The sequence below is a fragment of the Lissotriton vulgaris genome, chromosome 4_1 (assembly GCF_964263255.1).
Source record: "Lissotriton vulgaris chromosome 4_1, aLisVul1.2, whole genome shotgun sequence".
NCBI classification, from domain to species: Eukaryota; Metazoa; Chordata; class Amphibia; order Caudata; family Salamandridae; genus Lissotriton; species Lissotriton vulgaris.
Window position 1 is genome coordinate 339,219,057 of NC_141691.1, and position 27,322 is coordinate 339,246,378.

Below are 27,322 nucleotides of genomic sequence, written 5' to 3' on the forward strand. Positions count from 1 at the left end.
TTCCACCAGGCCCTCATGTCCCACAGCAGAGCAGGGTGGAGCACTCACCACACCCACAAGCACGTGGCAGCCATTACATTGCTCACCTTCACCTAACAGGTAGGTAGCCATCCTAAGAGAGAGGTGTGTTTGTGGGTGGGAAGCAGCACTACAAGTCCCACCAGGCCCCCTTGTTCCACAGCCCAGCAGGATGGAACACTCCCCGACACACAACCATTTGACGGATGTATGACGATACATCGCGCACATTGTGATTGCGTGCCTTTACCCCGCTTCTTTTACCTCCACAGACCATCACTTCATGTACTATTACATCGCTAGCTGTGGCAACGCGATGTGTTGCTTTCTATTGGGTAGAACTTCACTCCGAAGAACAAGAAGTCGCACGCCATTACAACGCGGTTTGTAGGGATCACCTTGAGGTGCACATACAGACAATTAAAAAGAGTCATATAAAAATACTAATGACATGCCCATATTACTCCAGGAGTACCACCACTGCTTGTAAATAAACGGAAAACCATGGGCGAGTGACCCAGGACAATAAGGTGTGTGATGTCGGACAATAAGGTGCATCATGTTGGACAATAAGGTGCGTGATGTCGCCAAGGGGTACTATACCCGACCCCAAAACTGATTACGGACCGGAACCCACAGGAGGACCCCGGGGTGAGTTCAAAGGTCGCGGTACCGTGCTGCGATGGCTCGGAATTCACAGGAGCAGACTGAAGCTAAGCAGGGTATTAGTAGCAGGAGTCGGCCATGGTTAGGAAACTGAAAGTGCAAAGTGAGGCTAGGCATGGGATCTAAATGCAGGGGCTGTGTGAGTGCGACCAAAGTGCACAGAGGACCTGGGCCGCAGCGGTGCAATACTGAGATTCGGGCTTGAACAATAGTGCAGCCCGTAAGATGACCAAGACTGAGGTAGAAAATGATGAAGAATCCAGGTGCTTAGGAAACCGTGGGCAGAAAATGTGTGTGCATGCCCTAGTTGCGGTACCGAAGGTATACATCCTACGCGGGTCAACGGGCTGCAGGGGATACAACTAGACAGTGCAGGTGCCTGGAAACACTTACGATGAAGCATTAAGGCACTTAGGAAACCGTGGGCGGAAAATGTGTGTGCATGCCCTAGTTGCGGTACCGAAGGTATACATCCTACGTGGGTCAATGGGGTGCAGGGGGATACAACTAGACAGTGCAGGTGCCTGGAAACACTTACGATGAAGCATCCAGGCGCTTAGGAAACCGTGGGCAGAAAATGTGTGTGCATGCCCTAGTTGCGGTACCGAAGGTATACATACTATGCGGGTCAACGGGGTGCAGAGGAATACAACTAGACAGTGCAGGTGCCTGGAAACACTTACCTATGCACCCATCCATCCACCCATCCACCATGCTTACATTTACCCATCCATCCACACACCCATCCATCCATCCACCATGCACCCATCCACCCACCCATCCATCCATCATGCACCCATCTATCCACCCACCCATCCACCCATCTATCATGCATACATCCACCCACCCATCCATCCACCAACCATACCCACCCATCCCTCCACCCATCCATCCACCCATCCATCTAGTAATCCACTTATCCATCCACCCATCCATCCACCCACCCATCCATCATGCATCCATCTACCATGTACCCATCCACCCACCCATCCATTCACCATGCACCCATCCACCCATCCATCATGCATCCATCCACCCACCCACCATGCACCCATCCACCCACCCATCCATCACCATGCACCCATTCACCCATCCATCCACCCATCCATCATGCATATATCCACCCATCCACCCACCCATCCATCATTTATCCATCCACCCATCCATCCATCATGCACCCATCCATCCACCAATCCACCCACCCATCCATCCAGTAATCCACCCATCCATCCGCCCATCCATCCATCATGCATCCATCCACCCATCCATCATGGCACAGGCACACACAAATGTACAGCAGAAGATACACAAATCAACATCCGGCTGACACATGTCTTTTATTGCGTGCCTTATTGATAAACAAATCAACATCCGGCTGACGCATGTCTTTTATTGCGTGCCTACAACATGTCTTTTATTGCGTGAACCTTAGACTGCCGCTGCTCACTGCAGCCTTGCAGTCTAAGCCCAGCAGTGACTTGCAGTCTCGATCACTGTCTGTTCTTAGACAGAAGGCTCAACATGTCTTAGGCTCAACATGTCTTTTATTGCGTGACACTGCAGTCACGCGTTGTCATTGCTAGCGATTATATGTAGTTGCGACGTTGTAGCATGCGTCACGATAGCATGCGATGTGGAGCCGTCCGCGATGTAACAGTCGTGTTGCGATCGCAGAGCAATGCAATACATTCATTGTGACAGGTGTTTCCCCCTTTTAACAGACATTGCATTGCTCTCTTCACACTTACAGGTAGGTAGCCATCTTAACAGGGAGGGGTGTTTGTGGGCGGGAAGCCAGCACTACAACTCCCACCAGGCCCCATGTCCCACAGTTCAGCAGGATGGAAGACTCCCCACACCCGCAACCATGTAACAGCCATTGCATTGCTCTCTTCAAACTTACATGTAGGTAGCCATCATAACAGGGAGGGGTGTTTGTGGGTGGGAAGCCAACACTCCAACTCCCACTAGGCCCCATTGTCCCACAGCTGAGCAGGAAGGAGCACTCACCCCCCCAGTCAGAACCGTGTGGCAGACATTGCATTGCTCTCTTTAAACTCACAGGTAAGTAGCCTTCTCATGCTCACTTGCATCACCCCTGAGCAGAATGGAACACTCACCCCACCCAAGAGCAACCTATTCCGTTCCACTGCTCCACTTCACAGGGAGCTAGCCATCTGAATAGGGAGGGGGTTTGTGGGTGGGAAGGCAGCACTACAACTCCCACCAGGCCCTCTTGTACCACAGCAGAGCAGGCTACAGCACTCCCCACACCCACAAACATGTGACAGCCATTGCATTGCTCACCTTCACCTAACAGGTAGGTAGCCATTCTAAGAGGGAGGGGTGTTTGTGGGGGAGAAGGCAGCACTACAACTCCCACCAGGCCCCCTTGTCCCACAGCTCAGCAGGATGTGGTAGCAACCATGTGGTAGCAAATTCCTTCAACTGTGTCACAAAACAGGTAGGTAGACAGTACATGCACCCTGCCAATCCTCTCAAAAAGCATGGAGCCATATGACCACACCAGCCCTCACATGTCACCCAACGTGGAATAGATCCAAATGCCACTTCCAGTGTGCAGACAGCCAAGCGTACGTAACAGTCACTGAAAACAAACTTTGACTTACCAAGTCACATGTTGAAGAAATTCAACGCCCGATCATGCACAGCACTGAATGCTATGTGTAAGTGCCATGGTGTCAGAGCATGAAGGCCTATATGAACACAAAACATGCATGGTCAGTTGGTAAAAGAAAGTAAAGTGCATGATGTGACAAAGGTATGCATAAGATTACAATGGCTAGTTCTTGCTCAGATGAAATGTGTTCCATGCAAAGCAAACCAAAAAGACGCATCACATACAATTAATGTGCTGAAAGTTGTTAGATGATGACATGTCCTTGTAAACACACAATGTGTAGGTGGACATGGCATCTATTTACATGTCACACCATGGACAACTAATGTAGGTACCTCCACATCATGTCATGATGCGCAGTACCTTGCATCCATACAACGTGGTATCAATGTAAACTGTGTGGTGTATCACATGTAACATCCAAACATCTAACACCAAGCATGTGGGGTGCACTTCAATGACCATTTCACCTCTGTTCAATAGGAGATCCACAAGCAACTGCTGCAGAAGATGGCGCCCACAACATTAGGTATGTGGCCAAGGTCATAAAAATCACCCTTCACAGCTGCCAATTCATGTCTCATGGGAAAATGGATGTAGCGGTCCTTGTATGTCATAATTGCAGACAGGACATCACGTACCACTGAACATTGGTTGAGACAGCCCACCTGTGCTGGCCACCGTGTATTTTTCCACAGATATTGCATGAGTCACGCGAAGGTCAGATGAAACAATGGAGAAGAGTAATGGTATCAGAAGTTTTATACCCAGTGTTAATGGCTGAGGAACAGTCGAGAAGCAAGTGTAAGGAGAAAACAAAACACATGAATATGAAAGGATATGGTGAATCAGATGACAAATTGTTGGAGGAAATCCTAACTAAAAATCCTCCACCGTAACAGGAAGGAGCCAGTGACACCAAGTGCACCGGTAACTCTAATACTAAATCACCAGATGCATAGGTGTATTCAACATTCTTTGAAACATTAATTGATCATCAATTATATTATAATCTATTCATGAAATGTCTATTTATCTTCTTTAAAATTGTTTTAAAAAATGTGTACAAAAAATATATATATATGTGAAAAATAAAATAAATCAGAATACACCTATGCATCTGGTGATTTAGTATTAGAGTTAGTGGGCTTACACAATAGTAGTTTTCATGTATTTATTTTTCAGTTTTTCTCACTAGTTATAGACCTTTTAAAAAAAGTACTTCTTCCCTATGTATAGCTAGTGTATTGATATATAGGGGTCCCCTACTTCCTAAACTATGCATAGGGGATTTCTGACTTCTTCAGGATCGCCTATAAGAAATGGTAACAATCTGCATCCTCTAGTGATAGCCTTGTCTTCTGCAGCAGGAACACATAGCCCTTGGTCTTGGAGACACTATCTTTAGGTTGGCCTCCAAGGAGTTGTTGTTATTTTTTGCCATTGGATACTGTCTGCGTTCGTCTTTCTCCTTTATTTCTACTTGTGATGTGTTTATTTATTTATTTATTTTTATGTGAAAGGTTTTATATAGCGCTGTGTCTCTCGTACCTTCTCGGTGTGTGAGCCCTACGCCTTCTTCTGTTGGTTTTGGTCCTCCCCCCTCCCGGATCAGGTTCTGTGTTACTTCTTGTATTTAGTAGTATAGTGAGTAGGGAAATGGTAGGATAGAAGACAGTGGATAGCATATGTATATATAAATGAGACAGACAATACAGACAAAACGAACACCCCTCCCTTCCCCCTCCCGTCCCCCCCAACTTCAAACCATCGTACAATGGACGTGTGACTGCAAGATCCCCACTCCGTCTTCCCTGGGAGACTTTATTCTTTATGTTTATGTTTGGCAATACTGTTCCTCCTCCTCCCCCTATCACCTCCCTGCTTTGTTGTGGCACTTCAGAGCGAAGGTGTGCATTGTCTTGCTTTTCTACCCGTTCAAAGCGAATCCCCTTGCACTTTTTCCCTTTTGCCCCATCACTCAGTTGGCTACCTCTTAGTCCCAATAAAGAATAGGAAAAGGATATTCTGTTCGATATTGTCTGTCTTGTCACATGACTCAGGGTGAGCATCACGCTCCTGTCTCTGGCTTCATTCAGCATCTTGACATCTTGAGGTAGTTATTGTTGTGGTTTTCTTTGGTTGCAGGATTTTGGTCTGAGGTAGATGCGTTGTTTCTTCTTCTTCATTCTTTTTTTTTGTTTTGGTCTGTGGTAGGCCTCCTGTGCTCTGAGGTAGATGCGGTTGACGATTGCGCTTAATGGGCCTTTTCGTTTCCCACTGCTTTACTCCATTCTTAGTTCTGATGATGCTCTTCTCTTGCTTGTTCCTGCTTGCGACGTTTCCATCTCTTGTTGCGATGGCCCTTTTAGATATTTGGTCAGCTCTTCTGGGTCCTAAAAGATGATCGTTCTTCCTTTGTCAGTAATTTTGAATCTTGTTGGGTCCACAAATGAGAATATGATGTTCTCCTTCCTTAGTTTGTCCCTCAGGGCCAGGAATCACTTTTCTTATGTCCACTGTAGACTTGGAGTAATCCTGTGTAAGGATTATCTTTTGACCGTTCCATTTCATAATTTGGGTTTTCCTTGCCACCCCGAAAATAGTTTCTGTGTGCTGTGATCGAAGTGGCTTGCATATTATTGGGCGATGGTCTGCCCTATTCACAGATTTGAGGGCTGGTACTCTGTATGCTTTGTCAAGCTCGAGTGGTTGACCGATTTTGATTCCTGTAATTTTTGGGATCATTTCTTCAAATAGGGCCATGCAAGACCCTGTTTTGTCTTCCTCCCCCTCTGGGACACCTAGGATTCTTATGTTACCTCTTCTGTTTCTGTCGTCCAGTTCCACCGTCTGCCTTTGTAGCATTGCCGTAGTCTTGGTTAGTGCTGTAAGGGTTTTATTTGTTTTCTTATCTCCGTCTTCTATATCGTTAACCCACTGCTCCACCAACGACAGTCTGATATTTGCAGCATGGATGTCCGCTCTGTCAGCTGCTAGTTCTAGTTGAATTGTGTCTGTAGTTTGTTTAGTTGTTTTGGCTAGGTCGTGGACTTCCGCCAATTTCCTCAAGATCATGTCCAGTGTGACATTGATATCCTGTTTTTGTTTGATGGGAGAGTCTTTTTGCATTTCCCCCCTTTTTTTTCCTGCTGCTGGAATTTTCCTTCGTTAACAGCCATGGTTATCAGGCCTCTTTTCGTTTGTTCAAAACTCACTGTGGAAACAACCGCGCAGGGGCATGTGGGCGACCCTGGACAAATTCCTAGACACATATGAGCCGCCTTAAACAATACTAACAAAACGTAAACAAGCTGCTCGCAACATACCCCCTCCGGGCCAAGTCAGTATTGAGTTGAAGGCAAACTTCTTGTATTCGAGCTCTTTTTCTCTCTACCCCAATTCTTACCCCTTCCCCTTTCACGTTTTCCCCTACTCTGACTGGGACAAGTGGATTGAGGGACAGCCAAGCATGTATAATCTGTAACGTGCCGCCACTAAATCAGCCAGTTTGGGCTGAAACCCTGTAAGGACAAAGCGATGACGATTATATGTTACATGTCTGTATGTAGCTTGAAAAAAAATAAAAAGTATATTGAAATCAAAAAAAAAAAAAAGAAATGGCAAAAATGTAAAAGAATTGTTGATAGCAATATAATTGCCAAATAAAATAGCATTGGGCAAGCGTGCTGCTCACCAGTCAGGAACTGACTATGTGGTGGCAGGTAACAGATACGCTGACCAAATTGCTCAATATTGTGCACAAAATTATGGCGCTTAACAGAAAGATTAAAACAAATGAATTCAGCTGCCAACTTATGTTTGTCTCAGCTCTAGAAACATGGGATGAGGTTAGACAGTTGCAGGATGAAGTTGAGGCAAATGAAAAGGAAATCTGGATAAAGTCAGGTTGTGAAAGAAGGATAGAAGATGATGTATGGGGATATACTGATGGCAGACCAGTCATGCCAGACTGCTTACTCTCTCAAATGGCAAGAATGTATCATGGGGATACACATGTTGGTAGGGACGCAATGATTAGACTATTCAGACAGAATTGGTATAATCCAAAGTTCAGAGTAGTCGCAGAGAGTCTTTGCCAAAGATGCTTGATCTGTCATCAGTTAAATACAGGCAGAAAGACAGTGGTCAGTTAGGGAAAAATTGGAAAGGCAGAAGGACCATTCACAAAACTGCAGCTTGACTACATAGAGTTGCCTTCAAGCAACGGAATGAAGTACGTCCTTGTCATAGTGTGCTTGTTTTCAAGATGGGTGGAGGCATACCCCACTAGGAGGAATGACAGTCTAACAGTTGCTAAATTGCTGTTAAGAGTGTTGATTGCTTGTTTCGGTTTCCCAGTCACTTTGGAATCAGATTGAGGACCTCATTTTAATAATGAAATAATTTGATTAATCTGTGAAGCATTCAATATTGAACATAACTGCACTGTGCATACCGTCCAGCGGCTTCTGGAGTGGTTGAGCAACTAAGTGGCATAATCAAGTCAAGGTTAGGGAAAGAGTGTGCATCAACATCACTGAAATGGCCAGATGCATTGCCTCTTGTGTTGATTGGACTCCAAAGTATTCCTGACAGAAAAACAGGATTGAGTCCACATGAAATAATCATGGGAAGGGCAATGAGACAAGCATTTATTCCTGGACATAAATTGATAAATGTATCTGATGATCTGGTATTGGAATATTGCAAAGAATTGGTTGACCAGGTTGGAGAAGACGCGGTTGCCAGGAAGCCAACACAGGCGCATGATTTGAATCCTTCAGACTGAATGGTAGTGAAGAAACATGCCAGAAAGTCGTGCCTAGCACCCAGGTGGGATACACCACGCTAAGTCATACTGGTCACTACAACAGCAGTGAAGTGTACAGGTTAACCCAATTGGATTCATGCCTGTAATACCAAAAGAGTTCCAGGCCCTACTAAAGAAGAATAGAAACTGAGAGAACCAGTTGAAACAGCTGAAGGTTGTGAAGTCTAAGAATTCAAAGTGATAGATTCTGAAGTAATAGACGAGGAACAACTGAGCACAAGTCAGGAGGGATGGACACCAGTGATTGACATACCTGAAGTTGTTATTCAGAAAAGAAGAATAGCCAGATTAGAGAGACAGGAAAGTAGTTAGGATCAGATAGGTGTAGAAGAACACACTCAGGAAGGAGTGAACAAAGCTACTCAAGACCCTGAGCATGAACAGACAGGGAAAGAAGAATATACTCAGACAAAAGAGAACAGAACTTTTTAAAGACCTGAGCAGGGACAGACAGGAAAAGAAGAACATGTTCAGGCAGCAAATTGTAATAAGACCTGAACAGGACCAGTTAGGAGAAGAAGAACGAGTTCGGGCAGAAGAAGAAGATCAATTTGAAATAAGACCAGAACATGACCAGATAGAGGATGAAGAACATGTTCAGGCGGTTGAAATAACAATAATAAGACCTGAACAGGAACAGGTAGAGAGTGATTCAGAACAAGAACAGATTGTGCCTAAACCTAATGAAAACAAAAGAACTTTAGAAAAGGATGAAGGGGCTGAAAGTGCAGTTCAGGTCAAAAGGGTCAGAAAGGGACATAACTGGCCAAGTGCAGTGAAAAGACTGAGATACTATCTGAGAAAAACAAACGAAAGACCAGAGCAAGTGAATGAGGTTACTTGTCAAACTCAGTCCAAACAGTCAATTGTGAGAAACACACAAAGCCAGAAGCTGAAAATTTTAAACAACAAATACAAGGCCCCTGAGTAACCTATGTAATATTAGAAGAATTTGAGAATTCAGATTTAAGTGCAGAATCAGAAAAAGTATATGCTGCCCAAATTGATGAAAGAAAATTGTGACCACCTTAAAAACAAGAGCTTGAATTTCCAAGTGAAGAAAGAAAGGAGAAAATATTTTCTCAGATTAAAATGGCAAGAAATTAAGTCACTGAGCAACTGAAACTAAGTTTAACACGAAGGTGTCGTAGAGCCTGCATATGTAGTCTTTTATTAGTGATCTCAGTATGGTTATATCTAACAGTGGCAGTGCCTTTATTGATGATAACAAATAAAAAGAATGTTACAGCTACTAATGAGAAGATAGCTACAATAAAAGGAGAAAGAGTAGAAGTAGAAGCAGCAGATGAGACAGATTTTCATTACACAATATCAGATAGTGACACGTCTTTAAATGTTTTTACAAAATTGGTATTTCAATATGTAGATACAATGAAGATTAGTGATTGTTATGTCTGTATGAAATTACCAGCGTCAGTGTCAGAGGGAGTTACATATCACCATTTATCTTTAACATAAGATATATCATGTAGTGTTCTAGCAAGTCTGTTTTATGCAACAAGTAAACTTTAGTATTATTATTCAAACTTAGATGTAGTATTTCCAGATATTGCTATTTGAAAGAATATGAATCCGGTACTTAGTAGTCAAGATGCACAGTTCATGGGTGAATTTTTCTTAACAATGAAATCCATAGATATAGTCAAGGCACACAGGAATAATTTAACATGTATATTAAGTACCCTCATCCTAATGCACCTCCGGACGGGCTGGGGGGGAAGAACAAAAGAAAGACCATATGATAGTAGGAAGAAAATGGCCTAGAATTATGCCAGAAACCTGGGTTAGCGATTTGGAGTCCTCTCTGCCCCCGGACACTCAAGATCCAGATGCAGCTTATGGGAATTGGCAGGCATGGGTAAACACCTCGACAGACAAGCATCTCAGTAAACCAGGCCCCCTATCCAAAAAAAACTTGAACAGGTCATCTTGGTTCTCACCCGCGCTGGTCGCTCAAAAAAAATGCTGTAAAAAACTGGAAAGAGACTGGATGAAGTCATATGACCCAGAATTAAAGAGAGCCTATAAAGTGGCAATACAGCTCTACAATAAGAGCATTAGGTCAGCGCAGGCAGCTTTCTTTGAAGAAAAAATAACCAAGTCCTCTAACTCTTCTAAGGAGCTTTTTAAAATTGTGAAGGGACTCACAATGGTAAAAGAGGGAGCTATCAGTCCACACTACTCCAAAGAAAGGTGCAATGGACTGGCCAGGTTTTTTAAAAATAAAGTAGAAATTATCTATAACTCCCTCCTCCCTAGCCCAATGATAATACCAGGAGCAACGATACAAAAAAACTACAATGTGATCAAAGGGAACCAGAACTATTGACCCGCCCTGTTCTTAGTTCTTTCCCACCGGTCAATATAGATCTCATCTCCGGTTTACTTCAAGAAATTAAATCAGGCTTACCGAGGGATCCAGCCCCCGCATATTCTTGCACAAGGAGGAAGCTCAATGGTTATCCAACTATGCAATGTAATAAATCTCTCCCTTGAAAAAGGTGTAGTTCCAAGAGACTAGAAACACGCATCTGTGAAGCCCCTGTTGAAAAAAACAGATTTGGACCCGCTGATCTATCTAACTATCGTCCAATATCGTTACAGCTGATAGTGGGAAAAATCGCAGAAAAACAAGTTAACACTGCAATTTTATCCTTTCTTGAAAATAACAGTGTCATCCATCAGTCCCAGATGGGGTTTAGACCCAGACACAGCACTGAATCGGCGCTGTTAGTGGTCACGAAAAACTGAAGTCTATATTGGACCAAGAGAAAACAGCAGCTGTGGTACTTCTGGATTTAAGTGCCACTTTTGATACAGTAGACCACACAGTGCTGATGCAGAGGCAGGAAAGCGTAGGAATAGTAGGAATGGCAAAGAAATGGGTAGCATCATTTTTGAGCGATAGACATTTCCAATGTACGGAGGCAGGTTTCCAGTCAGACCCCCTTGAGGCCCCGTGGGGAGTACCGCAGGGCTCCTCACTGAGCCCGACATTATTTAACGTCTATCTCAGTCTTCTGGCTCAGTTAGTACAGATCACTGTCAACTTGTCCCCTGCCTCGAAAAAATGGGATCATGGATGGCAAATTGTTAGCTCAAGTTAAACAGAGATAAAACAGAACTGATGATTCTGGGCAATAATGCTAATCCGAAATTGAAAATCTTCTGGCCGCCAAGCTGGGGGACCTCGCCCTCCCCCAAAACTGCCATTAAAGATCTAGGCGTATGGTTGGACCAGATCCTAACAATGGAGACCCAGGCCAATAACTTGGCCGGGACTTGCTTTGGAATCATACGCATGATTAGGAAGATCATGTCTTTGCTCCCAGAGAATACAAGAAGAACCCTAGTTCAGGCCTTAGTTACATCGCGACTGGACTATGGCAACTCCCTCTTTCTGGGATCACCCAAATATGTGGTAAAAAGACTACAAGTGGTTCATAATGCTGCAGCTTGAATGTTGCTGAGCATACCCAGACGTCAATCAGCCAGGGTAGGACTCCGGAAATTGCACTGGCTTCCAATACAGGCCAGAATTAAATTCAAGGCTCTGCAGGGGAGAGGCCCTGTTCTTATCCAAAAATTAATCACACACTACTTACCGGATCGGCATCTTAGATCTAGCTCAAAATTTCTAATGAAAGTAGACCCAGTTAAAAAGGCTAGATGGGGTGGAAGATCCTTCACTCATCTGATTCCGAGGCCTTGAAATAGCTTAGACCCAGAGATTTGTCTCATTGAAAATTAACTCTCTCAAAAAAAGTCTCAAGACCTGGCTTTTCCCACTGGACTAAGTGCTGGTTGTCTTTCTCCTTATCTGGTAGCGCTGAGATGCCTGAGGGTGGTCACGCGCTTTATAAATCCCACAAACACAAACATAAACAAACATAAACATAAACAATTGAAGAAGAGAAAGTGTTTTTGAATTTAGTTGAGGAAAGGAGACACGATTTTCAAAAGAAAGCTGCTGAACCGTAAACCCATGTACCACCATGGGCTGGGAAAGAAGGAATCTATGCAACTGGCAAGGCTCATGCTGTGATGTCCCTCAACTTTGTGAAGAAAGGGAATCCTGCCTCCATAGGCTAAAGACAGATTATAATAACGTATTTATTGGTTCCAGTGAATGTGAACATAACTTTCTAATTTTGGGAGGTTGGGGACTAAAAGGGGTAACTGGTCCAGTATTCCTGGGGTTTACTACGTGTGTGGGAATAATGGCTATTATAAGTTATCTGCACAATGGTATGGAAGCTGCTATATCGGACAGTATTTCTGAAAATTTACCATGTAAAAAGAATCACTATAAACAATGAAAACACTAATGGACTAACACAGAGAAAGAGAGATAGTTTTTCAGAAATAGTAGGTGATATATTTGGTGCATTGATACCTTCAGTGGGATTCATTCTGAATTCACATAGAATTTGTAAATTGTCGACAGTAGATGATCGTCTCTCAACTGATACTGCTGGGGATTTCTCAATGATAAATACAGAGATGGTTGCAATTAGGTCTATGGTTTTACAAAATCGACTTTCGCTTGATATTTTATTATCAAAAAAGGGCGGAGTCTGTAGAATTTTGAAAGTTCGACATTGTTGCACTTACATTCCTGACAAAAGTAAGGAAATTATAGGGTATATTAAGAATATTACAAAACTTCATGAAGATTTGAAACCACTGGAGGTAGACAGTTTATGGGAGAGACTAACAAAAAGTATTTCTTCAATAGGGACTTGTTTTTCTGATTTAGGGAAACGTATTTTAGGTCAAATAATTCTAGTTGGTATAAGAATAATAGTTCTAACAATAATGATTTGGTGCAAATGTTCCAGGAACAAATGAAAAAGAAGGAGATATGAAGTGAATGGGAAAGGAAAGCAAAGAAAGAGGGAATATGAGGAGATACAAATGGAGGAAATGAAAGGGAGGATATACAAAAAGATGAAAGATTTACGAAACAAAGATGAAAATAAGAAAGAAGAAGAGGAGAATGAGAATGAGAAATGCAGCTAATATATTTTTGTTTCCTGTGCAGCTAATAAAATTTGTTTAAAAAAAAAAAAAGAGAGAATGAGAAATGAGAAATGCTGAAAGTTGGCATCTGGTTAGGGATGGGTAATTTTATGATGGCACAAAATGAGAAATCAGAGGAGATTGATGGAGCAAGGACTCGTAGAAAAGAGGCTTGCTCGGAAGCAGTCCGCTCCTTTAACTTACTAACAACTTATTAAAATTGTTTTGTGTAAAACTAATGCACACCACATGAATATGCGGGTTAGTGAAGCTTGCTAATGCGTTTACTAACGTGAATAACATGAATGAAGGACTAAAACTGCTCTAAACAGGAAATCTTTACTGCGCACGCTTCAACTGCATCTACACAGTATGACGAGCTATCGCTTGGTGGTAAATTCTTGTGCATGAGCAGAAGGCACTAAAATGGCGTCTTTAAGACTCGCGTGCATGGCATCTGCTTGGCTGAAACAAAAATGAGCTATTTTACTAATGCCAATGTGGGGAAAGTATTAATAAGTAAAGGGGATTAGTGCAGAGATGGGTGGTACACAGTGAAACCTTTTTTTTGTAAAATTTATATTTTTCTTGCTGACTTTATCACTAGTACGCATTTGGGCCTCTCATATATAACTGAAGTAAGCTGAGTCATGTGACGACTGTGCATGTTTATGAACGTTTTTATTTATTTATTTATTTATTTTATCTATGCTTTTTCCAGAAACAGTAAAGAACAACCTACAGTTATCCAGGTTATGGCATTGGTACAGCATGTACGTTACATAAAACTCATTACATAATTCAAAGTGTTGTAGAACACATTGTCAATGGCACATATGCATACAGACATGGCATTAGTAGGAAGTGCATTGTAGGGCAGGAACAGACGAGACAGTCTTACAAACACCGTTCAGGCATCAAATGTTGGTTATTGATAGTAGATAGGACGTGAGTGGCCCCCTTATATCCCGTCGTTTGTACGCAGTTGGTAGTTCCTCCGCATAGCATGTGAGCTGATCCCGGCAGTAAGCCAGATCTTGTAACCATAGTTTATTAGTGGACACAATCCTGCTCCCCCAGCAGATGGAAAACCTACCTTTAGCCATCAATAGTGCTATGGACACAAATTTCTTGTTAGATGCCTTAGCGCCAACCTCCAGCAGACACACCCGTGGTCTGCACTCAACAGATTCCTCTATCATCATTCTTGAGACTGAGCTCCAGTATTCATATACTTTGGGACACTCCCAAGCTAGATGATAGAAATTAGCCCCAGGTGCACCACAGCACCTGCAGGTGTCAGCTTGTCGCAGCCCATATCGATGAAGTTGAGCAGGAGTGTAATTTAGCTGATGCAGATATTTAAAGTGTACTAACAGAAGATTGCAATTCGCCGTCAGCTGTCCCGTTAGGCGGCACCTGTCTAACCAATCATCTTCTGAGAGTGGCTCTGGCAGCACGCATTCCACTTTGCCAATGCAGCTGTGCCCCCAGTTATCATATCTCTTTGCGATGCCTTGTAAAGTCTAGTGACTAGCTTGGCTTTAGATGTAGAGGTATATAGGAGTTGTAGCGCCCCCAGGGCTGGAGGTTCTGTAGAGAAGTGTGAATGGAGTGCACGCATTGCAGAGCGTTTCCTAGTATAGACAAAAAGATGCATGGTGTAGACCTCGCCCCGGGTGCCTATGCTTTCTGGGGTTATGAACTTGCCTTCAGGGAACGCATCCGCCATTGTAGACAGCTCCATATCTTTGAGGGTCTTCAGTGTGCCAGCTTCCCTAGTGACTGAGAGTTCTGAGTGATGCAGTAGCGGCATGCTAGGCGCGTACAACAGCAAATATGCGCTCGCTTACCAATTTCATGCCAGACCCTAGATGTAGTTTGTACAGTATCAAATTCCCCTTTTTCAAATACTGTGTGCTTGTTTACTATCATGGCCTTGAGCGGTATCCCATCACGCACAGATACAGCAGCACTTCGGAGGGGGAGGTCTGCCGCAGTCACCCAATCCATTGCAGGATCTAATACCACATTAAAATCACCACCACAGATAAGCATCACAGGAGATAGTTTGCAGAGTTTACACCATATTGCGTAAAAAATGGTGGGGTCGTCTACATTAGGACCATATAAATTCACAATAGTCGGCCGTGTGTTGTAGAGCTTACCCTGCACTATTATATATCGCCCTTCTTCGTCTTCATCTACATGTGTTGGGACAAATGGAACAACCTTCCTTACAAGAGTCATAACTCCTCGTGCATATGAGGAATATGAGGCAGCCATCCGTACCCACGCCCATCTAGTGGCAATGTGCGAGACTGCCCGTTTGGTAAGATGTGTCTCCTGCAACAGGGCAATTTGAATATGATGCCGGTCAAGATAAGATAGCACCTGTCGCACTTTCTTGGCATTATTAAGCCCTCGCACATTCCAGCTGATCCAGGAGATGGTAGATCTTTTGGAATCAGCCATGTCCGTAAATTCTAGCTATAAAGTCTGCAACAAAGTTCGGTAGATATGAGTCATATAGATCAGTTCTTGCTGGATTACCACACCCAATATCATTACAATACAAAAGTGTTCCCCAACCACCCCTCCCACCCACTGTGGCATTGGAACCATGCCGCGAGTAGACCCCCCATTGAACATAACATGAAATAAGCAATATTGTCCTCAAATTGCATAATATGAGAAGAGTTGAAGAAAACAAGAACCCTTTAAAGGCACCAAAAGGGGCCCAACCGAAAAACAGAACATTTTGGGGAATTCCCATTCTGTGGGTCGCTAGTAGCCCTTGGCATTATTAAGCCCTCGCACATTCCAGCTGATCCAGGAGATGGTAGAACACACACTGTCACAAAAGGTGGAATGACATCTTCCGGATGAGCAAAAACATGGAAGAGATGACGCTAGGGATGCTCCCTCGGTCTGGAAGGTTGGCGTGCAGAAGCATTACACCACTAATGGCCCGCATCTTGGCAGTGACACAGCTGAGCTGGATGGATGTTTGAGGGCCCATCAGCAGCAAGTTGCGAGTGAGTATTCTGCGAAGGGTGACTTTGGGTGTGAGTGACTATATGTTTCCCAACCCTGAGCCAGTGCGGAGCTCAGTGATGTTTCTAGTGTGATGCTACGGCTTGTAAGTGGCCTCTGTGTTGAGTGCTGCTGTCATGCATTTTCACTACATGTATTTTCTCATGTGTTTAATACGATGGCCCTCGACATTGCTAGATGAGATGTGGCCTTCTGACATTTGCTGCATTATGGGTGTCATAGACATCACCGGGCAGTGAACAACAGTGTTCATCCTCTTAGTGTGCTTTTGTAGATGTGTGCAGTGATTAACTTGCAAATTGTGACAACTACACAACTGACACCAATGTGCAACTGTTGTTGTGCTTCAAAGCACAACATGGTGGGTATCAGTAGCTCATGGCCATTGCAAAAGGAGATTTGGGAGTCAGTATCTGTGTTGTTCCCTTAAAGTGGCTGCATATGTAACAGAGACAACATGTTGAGATGTATATCTATCTCACCTACAGGAACGTATGTATGCTTACAGAGATGAGTATGTTAGGTTACAATGAGGTACGGGATAGCTATTGGCTGTATCAACGTCACATGGGTCAATGTCAACTACGCATGTTTCCATGCATCTTCTGAGGATTGCATAAAGGTTGCACATGCAGACTGCACATGGTGGTGGGCAACATGGGGGTATCATTTTCTAGTTTTGTACTTTGCTTGCATATGTTTGCGAGTATGACACTATACTGTCTATTGCAGCATCTACTGAGGGCATGGAAGGACAGGGGATGGACACCAGTGGTGAAGCTTCTGGCACCACTACTACACATAAGCTCACTGACACTGATGTGACCAGCGCCTTGGAGGGTGACAGGAGTGCCCTGGAAGAATCACGCCCGGAAACACCAACCTCAACAACATCTGACTCCAGTGGTGACTCCTCGATGTTGGCGGGCACAGGGAGTTCGAAATATCTGCCTCTTCTTCCACCACACATTATCCAGTGCCGACCCTCCCAGCTGGTACCACTAGTGCTGTCCGTGCTCGCAGCCCTAGGAAGGGTAGAGTGCTCTTCCCCCCAGGCACCGCTGTTCCTGCCCCTGTCTCCACTGCTGCCCTCAGTGTGAAAGTGGTAGACCTTTTGTGCCAGCTGTGTGTGGGTCAGACTGCTCTCCTGAATGCCTTCCAGGATCATGACAAGAAGTTGGCACAGTTAGTTGCCTTCATGGAGGGCATTCATTCTGACCTCGGTGGACTACACAGAACTGTCCATTCTTTGTCCTCCACAGTAAGGGCAGCCATTCAGCTGTCACAGGCTACCAGTCCAGCTCCAGTCCCTTTAGCAACCACCCTGCTAGTGGCACCACCTGACAAGAGTGTCCACATGCCACAGCCCTCTGGCACCAAGTCCTCCACACAGAGCACACAACAGCAGCACTCCAAGAGGCCCAGAGCACAGACACCAACCCCAAAACACAAAACAGGCACACAGGAGCACAAAGGCAAAAGCCCTTCACGTGACACTCAGGGGCATCAGGCCAAGAAGCAGGCCTCAACCATCCAAATCACCCCATCCAAGGGCACTCCCATCCCCACACCTGCTCCCAAAGACAAACAAACAGTTGCCCTTTCTGCTGTGATCCTGGTGCCTGCAAAGACTCAGCACAAACACCTCTCTAAGGTAGATTCACCCACAATGTCAATTCCCACCCACACCCCTGTGAAGCTGGGACACAAGAGCAAATTGGGGGGGTTTACCTGTACGACAGGAGATGGAGGGGAAAAGGCAAGGACACCCAAAGCGTACCACCAGATCCAGCAAATCCCCACAGCGAGAGCCATCTGCATCTGATACACCTTTGGTGGAGAGTGAGGCTGTTGTGCCCATACCACTTCCCACTCCTGCCAAGGCATATGTTGGGGATCGAATACCCAAGAGGTTGAGACCCAGCCCTCTACATTCACCCTCAGACACTGTGTCTCATAGCAGCATGTCTCTGCCTACCTGTGCCACCACGCCACCCGGTCCAAGCAGCCCTCAGACTCCCACAGCCACTGATGCCTCCACCTCAGCTGGTCGTCTCTCCCAGATCCAGTCCTACATCTTGTTAAATATTGGACGGATTTGTTAGCATGAGCTGAAAGCCATTTTGTATTTCTGGCAGCCATTTTAGTTAGTCATGTGCTGCCACGTGCTCGCCATGTGCTCTGTCCTCCCTCGGTGTTGACTGCTCTTGTAATCTGCCTAGAAACTAACTATATTCAGCATCTTCCACCTTCGCACATGCTCAGTTGAGCTTACAGTTCCTAGTATGTAAATGTCAGGATGTGTTTGCCAAAAACAGCCACTGTTAGCTCCTCCCACTTTGTTGAGCAAGCAGATCTTGCATGTCCATATTAGTCATTTTGCATGCTTACATGTGCCAGGACCTCCCCTTGGTCTTATGCTGTCTATGTAACTCTAAGCATATATAAGGCCCCAGTTTTCTGTACTCCTTAGACTGCCTCATTCATTTGCTAAGGCTTCTGTGTGACGTAGTCTCCCTCATCTGAGGTTTAATAAATATGTATTTTATATTACAGCTTCTGTGCCAATTTCTTCTTTGTTGGGTTAAAAGGACTAAGTATCAGTGGGACCCCTGAGAAGGTTTGTTGTTTTCTTCAAATGGGCCTCCAACGTGGATCTCATCAGAGAAGTGGCTATCTAAGGAGTGACCTTGTCAGGAGACAGAAATCTACTGTGGAGGACAGGACAGGACTCTACTAAGGAGGTAATCTGTGCACGGAGACTCTGGGGATTCTCTGTCTCTGCAGCCCAGTATATTTCTGATCTTCCTGATTTTGATCCTCCACATGATGCCACCCCTGACTGAGAACCTTTTTGGCGTGAGTATTCTAAAAAGACCATTAGGTCATTCAGAACGTGGCAGTTAGAATTTGGACAACCATTTGTTTGGTAAGAGTCGTTCTGCGTCACTTGCTGTTGGTTTTGATGCCTTGGATTGGTAAGGTAGTTTAGTAACACTTACTGTGGCTTTGGAATTTATTTTGGCCAACTTTGGATTTGTATGGGATAGATATACGAATTGCAATTTGTGTAGGCAGGTAACGAAGAGACTTTTCTCTACCTGTATAAGATGTGAACGGCGCAATGTACGAAGAGTACCTTAAGCGCTATTTTGATTATAATATTTGCATATTTTGCAATATTTTTGGCATGCCTGTTTCAAGCACACATCGAAGAATGTGTTGCTTTTTGGAGGTACCATAGTGAGATGTGAATTAAATTAGCCGACTCCCCTAGAGGGAATGCCTAAATAGGTTTAGGTATGAAAACATATTTCTTCCTTGGTGATTCTGTATCCCCAGGGAATTAAAATATGACAAAATACAAACAAGGATCGTTTTTCTGCGCAATTTTATGAATGGAGATATGCAGAGCGATTCTTTTTGGTGTTCTGCCAGCCAAAGCTAGTGAATTGAGTGTATTTTGGCTTCTTGAAAATGAAACAGTCTGTTGGGCTGTTTTGCAGTCTTTTGTAATACTATTGAGAAGCTCCTCTTGTAAATATGACTTACAACTAGTATATACAAATGGTTTGGTTTAAGTACAGTCTGTGGGCTGTCCTTTGTTTCTGTCTTAAGTGTTGATCTGTGGGTTAAATGTGTGTTTAACTGTCTATGTGGTTCGTGGTTTTACAATGCAACTTCTGTGGGTAAATAGCGATTGCGCTCTGTGTGTACGGATTTCTAGCCTTAAGCCCGCTGTATTATGTGATTCTGAGTGTATGACCCCTTCTGTATATGTCTGGAATGAGCTCAATGTGGGTGTTTGTTTGTTTTTTGCTGTCATCAGTCTGTTATGCAAAATGTAATTTAATTAATATTAAATTAAAATTAAATACAAATCCAGAAATTAACCATATGCTATGTTAAATAATTATATGTTACTATTTAATTTATAGAGTAAGCAATTATGCACATGTACAAACTGAAAATGCATTGAAATGCCCCAGTTTTAAATAGACTGTCCCCAAGCTTACATTTCAACACTGAGAAAAGCTTTCCACCAGCTGTGTTTTTACTGCCGCTAAGCAAACAGCTGTAGTTTTTGTAGGCCACGGAGAGACAGGGATGTTGATTCAGCTAGGATTTTGCAGTGCTAGCATGGTGTAAAATCCTGCATTTTAGACTGCTGTTTTAAAAAGTTACAAAAATCAGGTTCATTATTTTAGATACCAGGAAAACATTTAAGGTAGGGATTTCCATTCTTAAAGCCTTTTACATAAGCACATTCTTGGTTCTGATGTTAAATAATAACTGTCCTTTTAAAAAAGTGGCGCAAACATTTGTCATGTTTCAAGTTGGCTTCTGTGCTTAGGCTTTTCAATGAATGCGTCTAAATATGATAGGCAAGGAATGAAGCTTGCTTTTCATATGTGGAATTATCAAAATGATTGGTTTTATTATTTTTTTTTAAATTAATTATGAAAAAATTATTTTAAAAAAATAAGTGCTTTTAAATTCTTTTTTTTATATTTATAAAGCTTAATACTCATACTGTGGCCTCCTAGCATTAACATTTAATTTAAGTTGTGTTGTACCACATAATGAACATATTTGCATATGAAATATCACTCTGCGCAGGCGTAATAAACTTATTTTTATAAGGGTATATGTGATTATTTTTGATTTCTTACTCCTGGGCTATCTTGCGAACATTCTGAGGATGACTATTATGAAAAAAATGTATAGGATATTCATTTTTGAGTGCCCCAAATATCAAAGTCGAAATTAGGTAAAATTCACTATTTAAACAGCATTTTTGCCATTTAGAGCAGCTTTTAAACTGCCTTAGGCTTCAGTAAATGCATACATTTAGGTATAATACAAATAGCTGACTTCTATATTGTTAGACAAGTATATTACACACTGCTTACAATTGAACATATGTATAAACAAGCATTAGAAATGCAATCAGGCTCGGATTTATTTGAGTTTGAGCTAATGGTATTGTAAATGCCAATGTATTGTTACTATGTGTTATGGAGTGTGTTCATGTGGTGTGTACTGCCAGTGATCTCCTTGTGAGTGTGAGAATATTGCACCGTTACTGCCTGTGATGTCCTTCTTGTGAGTGTGAGAAGCTTGAACCTCTGCTGCCTGTGGTCTCCTTGTGAGTGTAAGAAGCTTGCACTGCTGCTGCCTGTGATGTCGTTCTTGTGAGTGGGAGAAGATTGCACCTCAGCTGCCTGTGGTCTCCTTGTGAGTGTAAGAAGCTTGCACATCTGCTGCCTGTGATGTCCTACTCACTACTCTACTCTACTCTACTCACTACTCTACTCACTACTCTGTACTCACTACTCACTACTCTACTCACTACTCTACTCACTACTCTACTCACTACTCTGCACTCACTACTCACTACTCTACTCACTACTCTACTCACTACTCACTACTCTGCACTCACTACTCACTACTCTACTCACTACTCTACTCACTACTCACTACTCTACTCACTACTCTACTCACTACTCACTACTCTGCACTCACTACTCACTACTCTGCTCACTACTCACTACTCTACTCACTACTCTCCACTCACTACTCTACTCACTACTCACTACTCTACTCACTACTTTCTACTCACTACTCTACTCACTACTCACTACTCTACTCACTACTCACTACTCTACTCACTACTCACTTCTCTACTCACTACTCTGCACTCATTACTTTACTCACTACTCTACTCTACTCACCTCACTACTCTACTCACTACTCTACTCACTACTCACTACTCTACTCACTACTCACTACTCTGCACTCACTACTCACCTCACTACTCTACTCACTACTCTACTCACTACTCTACTCTGCACTCACTACTCACTACTCTACTCACTACTCTACTCACTACTCTACTCACTACTCATTCACTACTCACTACTCTACTCACTACTCTACTCACTACTCACTACTCTACTCACAACTCACTACTCTACTCACTACTCACTACTCTGCACTCACTACTCACTACTCTACTCACTACTCTACTCACTACTCACTACTCACTTCTCTACTCACTACTCTGCACTCACTACTTTACTCACTACTCTACTCACTACTCACTACTCTCCACTCACTACTCTACTCACCTCACTACTTTCTACTCACTACTCTACTCACTACTCTACTCACTACTCTACTCACTACTCACTACTCTACTCACTACTCTGCACTCACTACTCACTACTCTGCACTCACTACTCACTACTCTACTCATTACTCACTACTCTGCACTCACTAATCTGCACTCACTACTCTACTCACTACTCTACTCACTACTCTACTCACTACTCACTACTCTACTCACTAATCTGCACTCACTACTCACTACTCTGCACTCACTACTCTGCACTCACTACTCACTACTCTGCACTCACTACTCTGCACTCACTACTCACCTCACTACTCACTACTCTACTCACTACTCTACTCACTACTCACTACTCTGCACTCACTACTCACTACTCTGCACTCACTACTCTACTCACTACTCACTACTCTACTCACTACTCACTACTCTGCACTCACTACTCACTACGATGCACTCACTACTCTACTCACTACTCACTTCTTTACTCACTACTCTGCACTTACTACTTTACTCACTACTCTACTCACCTCACTACCCTACTCACTACTCTACTCACTACTCACTACTCTGCACTCACTACTCACTACTCTACTCACTACTCTACTCACTATTCTACTCACTTCTCTACTCACTACTCACTACTCTACTCACTACTCTACTCACTACTCCACTCACTACTCACTACTCTGCACTCACTACTCACTACTCTGCACTCACTACTCTGCTCACTACTCACTACTCACTACTCTCCACTCACTACTCTACTCACTACTCACTACTCTACTCACTACTTTCTACTCACTACTCTACTCACTACTCACCACTCACTACTCACTACTCACTACTCTGCACTCACTACCCACTACTCTACTCACTACTCTACTCACTACTCACTACTCTACTCACTACTCACTACTCTACTCACTACTCTACTCACTACTCTACTCACTACTCTACTCACTACTCACTACTCTACTCACTACTCTACTCACTACTCTACTCACTACTCTACTCACTACTCACTACTCTACTCACTACTCTGCACTCACTACTCTGCACTCACTACTCTGCTCACTACTCTGCTCACTACTCTGCTCACTACTCACTACTCTACTCACTACTCACTACTCTCCACTCACTACTATACTCACTACTCTACTCACTACTTTCTACTCACTACTCTACTCACTACTCACTACTCTACTCACTACTCTGCACTCACTACTCTGCACTCACTACTCTGCTCACTACTCTGCTCACTACTCTGCTCACTACTCACTACTCTACTCACTACTCAATACTCTGCACTCACTACTTTACTCACTACTCTACTCACCTCACTACTCTACTCACTACTCTACTCACTACTCACTAGTCTACTCACTACTCACTACTCTGCACTCACTACACACTACTCACCTCACCTCACTACTCTACTCACTACTCTACTCACTACTCACTACTCTACTCACTACTCACTACTCTACTCACTACTCTACTCACTACTCTGCACTCACTACTCACTATTCTGCTCACTACTCACTACTCTACTCACTACTCTCCACTCACTACTCTACTCACCTCACTACTTTCTACTCATTAGTCTACTCACTACTCTACTCACTACTCACTACTCTACTCACTACTCTACTCACTACTCTACTCACTACTCTACTCACTACTCTGCACTCACTACTCACTACTCTACTCACTACTCTACTCACTACTCACTACTCTACTCACTACTCTACTCACTACTCACTACTCTACTCACTACTCACTACTCTGCACTCACTACTCACTACTTTACTCACTACTCTACTCACTACTCTACTTACTACCCTACTCACTACTCACTACTCTGCACTCACTACTCACTACTCTACTCACTACTCTACTCACTACTCTACTCACTACTCACTACTCTACTCACTACTCTACTCACTTCTCACTACTCTGCACTCACTACTCACTACTCTGCACTCACTACTCTGCTCACTACTCACTACTCTACTCACTACTCTCCACTCACTACTCTACTCACTACTTACTACTCTACTCACTACTCACTACTCTACTCACTACTCTGCACTCACTACTTTACCCACTACTCTACTCACCTCACTACTCTACTCACTACTCTCCACTCACTACTCTACTCACTACTCACTACTCTACTCACTACTTTCTACTCACTACTCTACTCACTACTCACTACTCTACTCACTACTCACTACTCTACTCACTACTCACTTCTCTACTCACTACTCTGCACTCATTACTTTACTCACTACTCTACTCTACTCACCTCACTACTCTACTCACTACTCTACTCACTACTCACTACTCTACTCACTACTCACTACTCTGCACTCACTACTCACCTCACTACTCTACTCACTACTCTACTCACTACTCTACTCTGCACTCACTACTCACTACTCTACTCACTACTCTACTCACTACTCTACTCACTACTCATTCACTACTCACTACTCTACTCACTACTCTACTCACTACTCACTACTCTACTCACAACTCACTACTCTACTCACTACTCACTACTCTGCACTCACTACTCACTACTCTACTCACTACTCTACTCACTACTCACTACTCACTTCTCTACTCACTACTCTGCACTCACTACTTTACTCACTACTCTACTCACTACTCACTACTCTCCACTCACTACTCTACTCACCTCACTACTTTCTACTCACTACTCTACTCACTACTCTACTCACTACTCTACTCACTACTCACTACTCTACTCACTACTCTGCACTCACTACTCACTACTCTGCACTCACTACTCACTACTCTACTCATTACTCACTACTCTGCACTCACTAATCTGCACTCACTACTCTACTCACTACTCTACTCACTACTCTACTCACTACTCACTACTCTACTCACTAATCTGCACTCACTACTCACTACTCTGCACTCACTACTCTGCACTCACTACTCACTACTCTGCACTCACTACTCTGCACTCACTACTCACCTCACTACTCACTACTCTACTCACTACTCACTACTCTGCACTCACTACTCACTACTCTGCACTCACTACTCTACTCACTACTCACTACTCTACTCACTACTCACTACTCTGCACTCACTACTCACTACGATGCACTCACTACTCTACTCACTACTCACTTCTTTACTCACTACTCTGCACTCACTACTTTACTCACTACTCTACTCACCTCACTACCCTACTCACTACTCTACTCACTACTCACTACTCTGCACTCACTACTCACTACTCTACTCACTACTCTACTCACTATTCTACTCACTTCTCTACTCACTACTCACTACTCTACTCACTACTCTACTCACTACTCCACTCACTACTCACTACTCTGCACTCACTACTCACTACTCTGCACTCACTACTCTGCTCACTACTCACTACTCACTACTCTCCACTCACTACTCTACTCACTACTCACTACTCTACTCACTACTTTCTACTCACTACTCTACTCACTACTCACCACTCACTACTCACTACTCACTACTCTGCACTCACTACCCACTACTCTACTCACTACTCTACTCACTACTCACTACTCTACTCACTACTCTACTCACTACTCTACTCACTACTCTACTCACTACTCACTACTCTACTCACTACTCTGCACTCACTACTCTGCACTCACTACTCTGCTCACTACTCTGCTCACTACTCTGCTCACTACTCACTACTCTACTCACTACTCACTACTCTCCACTCACTACTATACTCACTACTCTACTCACTACTTTCTACTCACTACTCTACTCACTACTCACTACTCTACTCACTACTCTGCACTCACTACTCTGCACTCACTACTCTGCTCACTACTCTGCTCACTACTCTGCTCACTACTCACTACTCTACTCACTACTCAATACTCTGCACTCACTACTTTACTCACTACTCTACTCACCTCACTACTCTACTCACTACTCTACTCACTACTCACTAGTCTACTCACTACTCACTACTCTGCACTCACTACACACTACTCACCTCACCTCACTACTCTACTCACTACTCTACTCACTACTCACTACTCTACTCACTACTCACTACTCTACTCACTACTCTACTCACTACTCTGCACTCACTACTCACTATTCTGCTCACTACTCACTACTCTACTCACTACTCTCCACTCACTACTCTACTCACCTCACTACTTTCTACTCATTAGTCTACTCACTACTCTACTCACTACTCACTACTCTACTCACTACTCTACTCACTACTCTACTCACTACTCTGCACTCACTACTCACTACTCTACTCACTACTCTACTCACTACTCACTACTCTACTCACTACTCTACTCACTACTCACTACTCTACTCACTACTCACTACTCTGCACTCACTACTCACTACTTTACTCACTACTCTACTCACTACTCTACTTACTACCCTACTCACTACTCACTACTCTGCACTCACTACTCACTACTCTACTCACTACTCTACTCACTACTCTACTCACTACTCACTACTCTACTCACTACTCTACTCACTTCTCACTACTCTGCACTCACTACTCACTACTCTGCACTCACTACTCTGCTCACTACTCACTACTCTACTCACTACTCTCCACTCACTACTCTACTCACTACTTACTACTCTACTCACTACTCACTACTCTACTCACTACTCTGCACTCACTACTTTACCCACTACTCTACTCACCTCACTACTCTACTCACTACTCTCCACTCACTACTCTACTCACTACTCACTACTCTACTCACTACTTTCTACTCACTACTCTACTCACTACTCACTACTCTACTCACTACTCACTACTCTACTCACTACTCACTTCTCTACTCACTACTCTGCACTCATTACTTTACTCACTACTCTACTCTACTCACCTCACTACTCTACT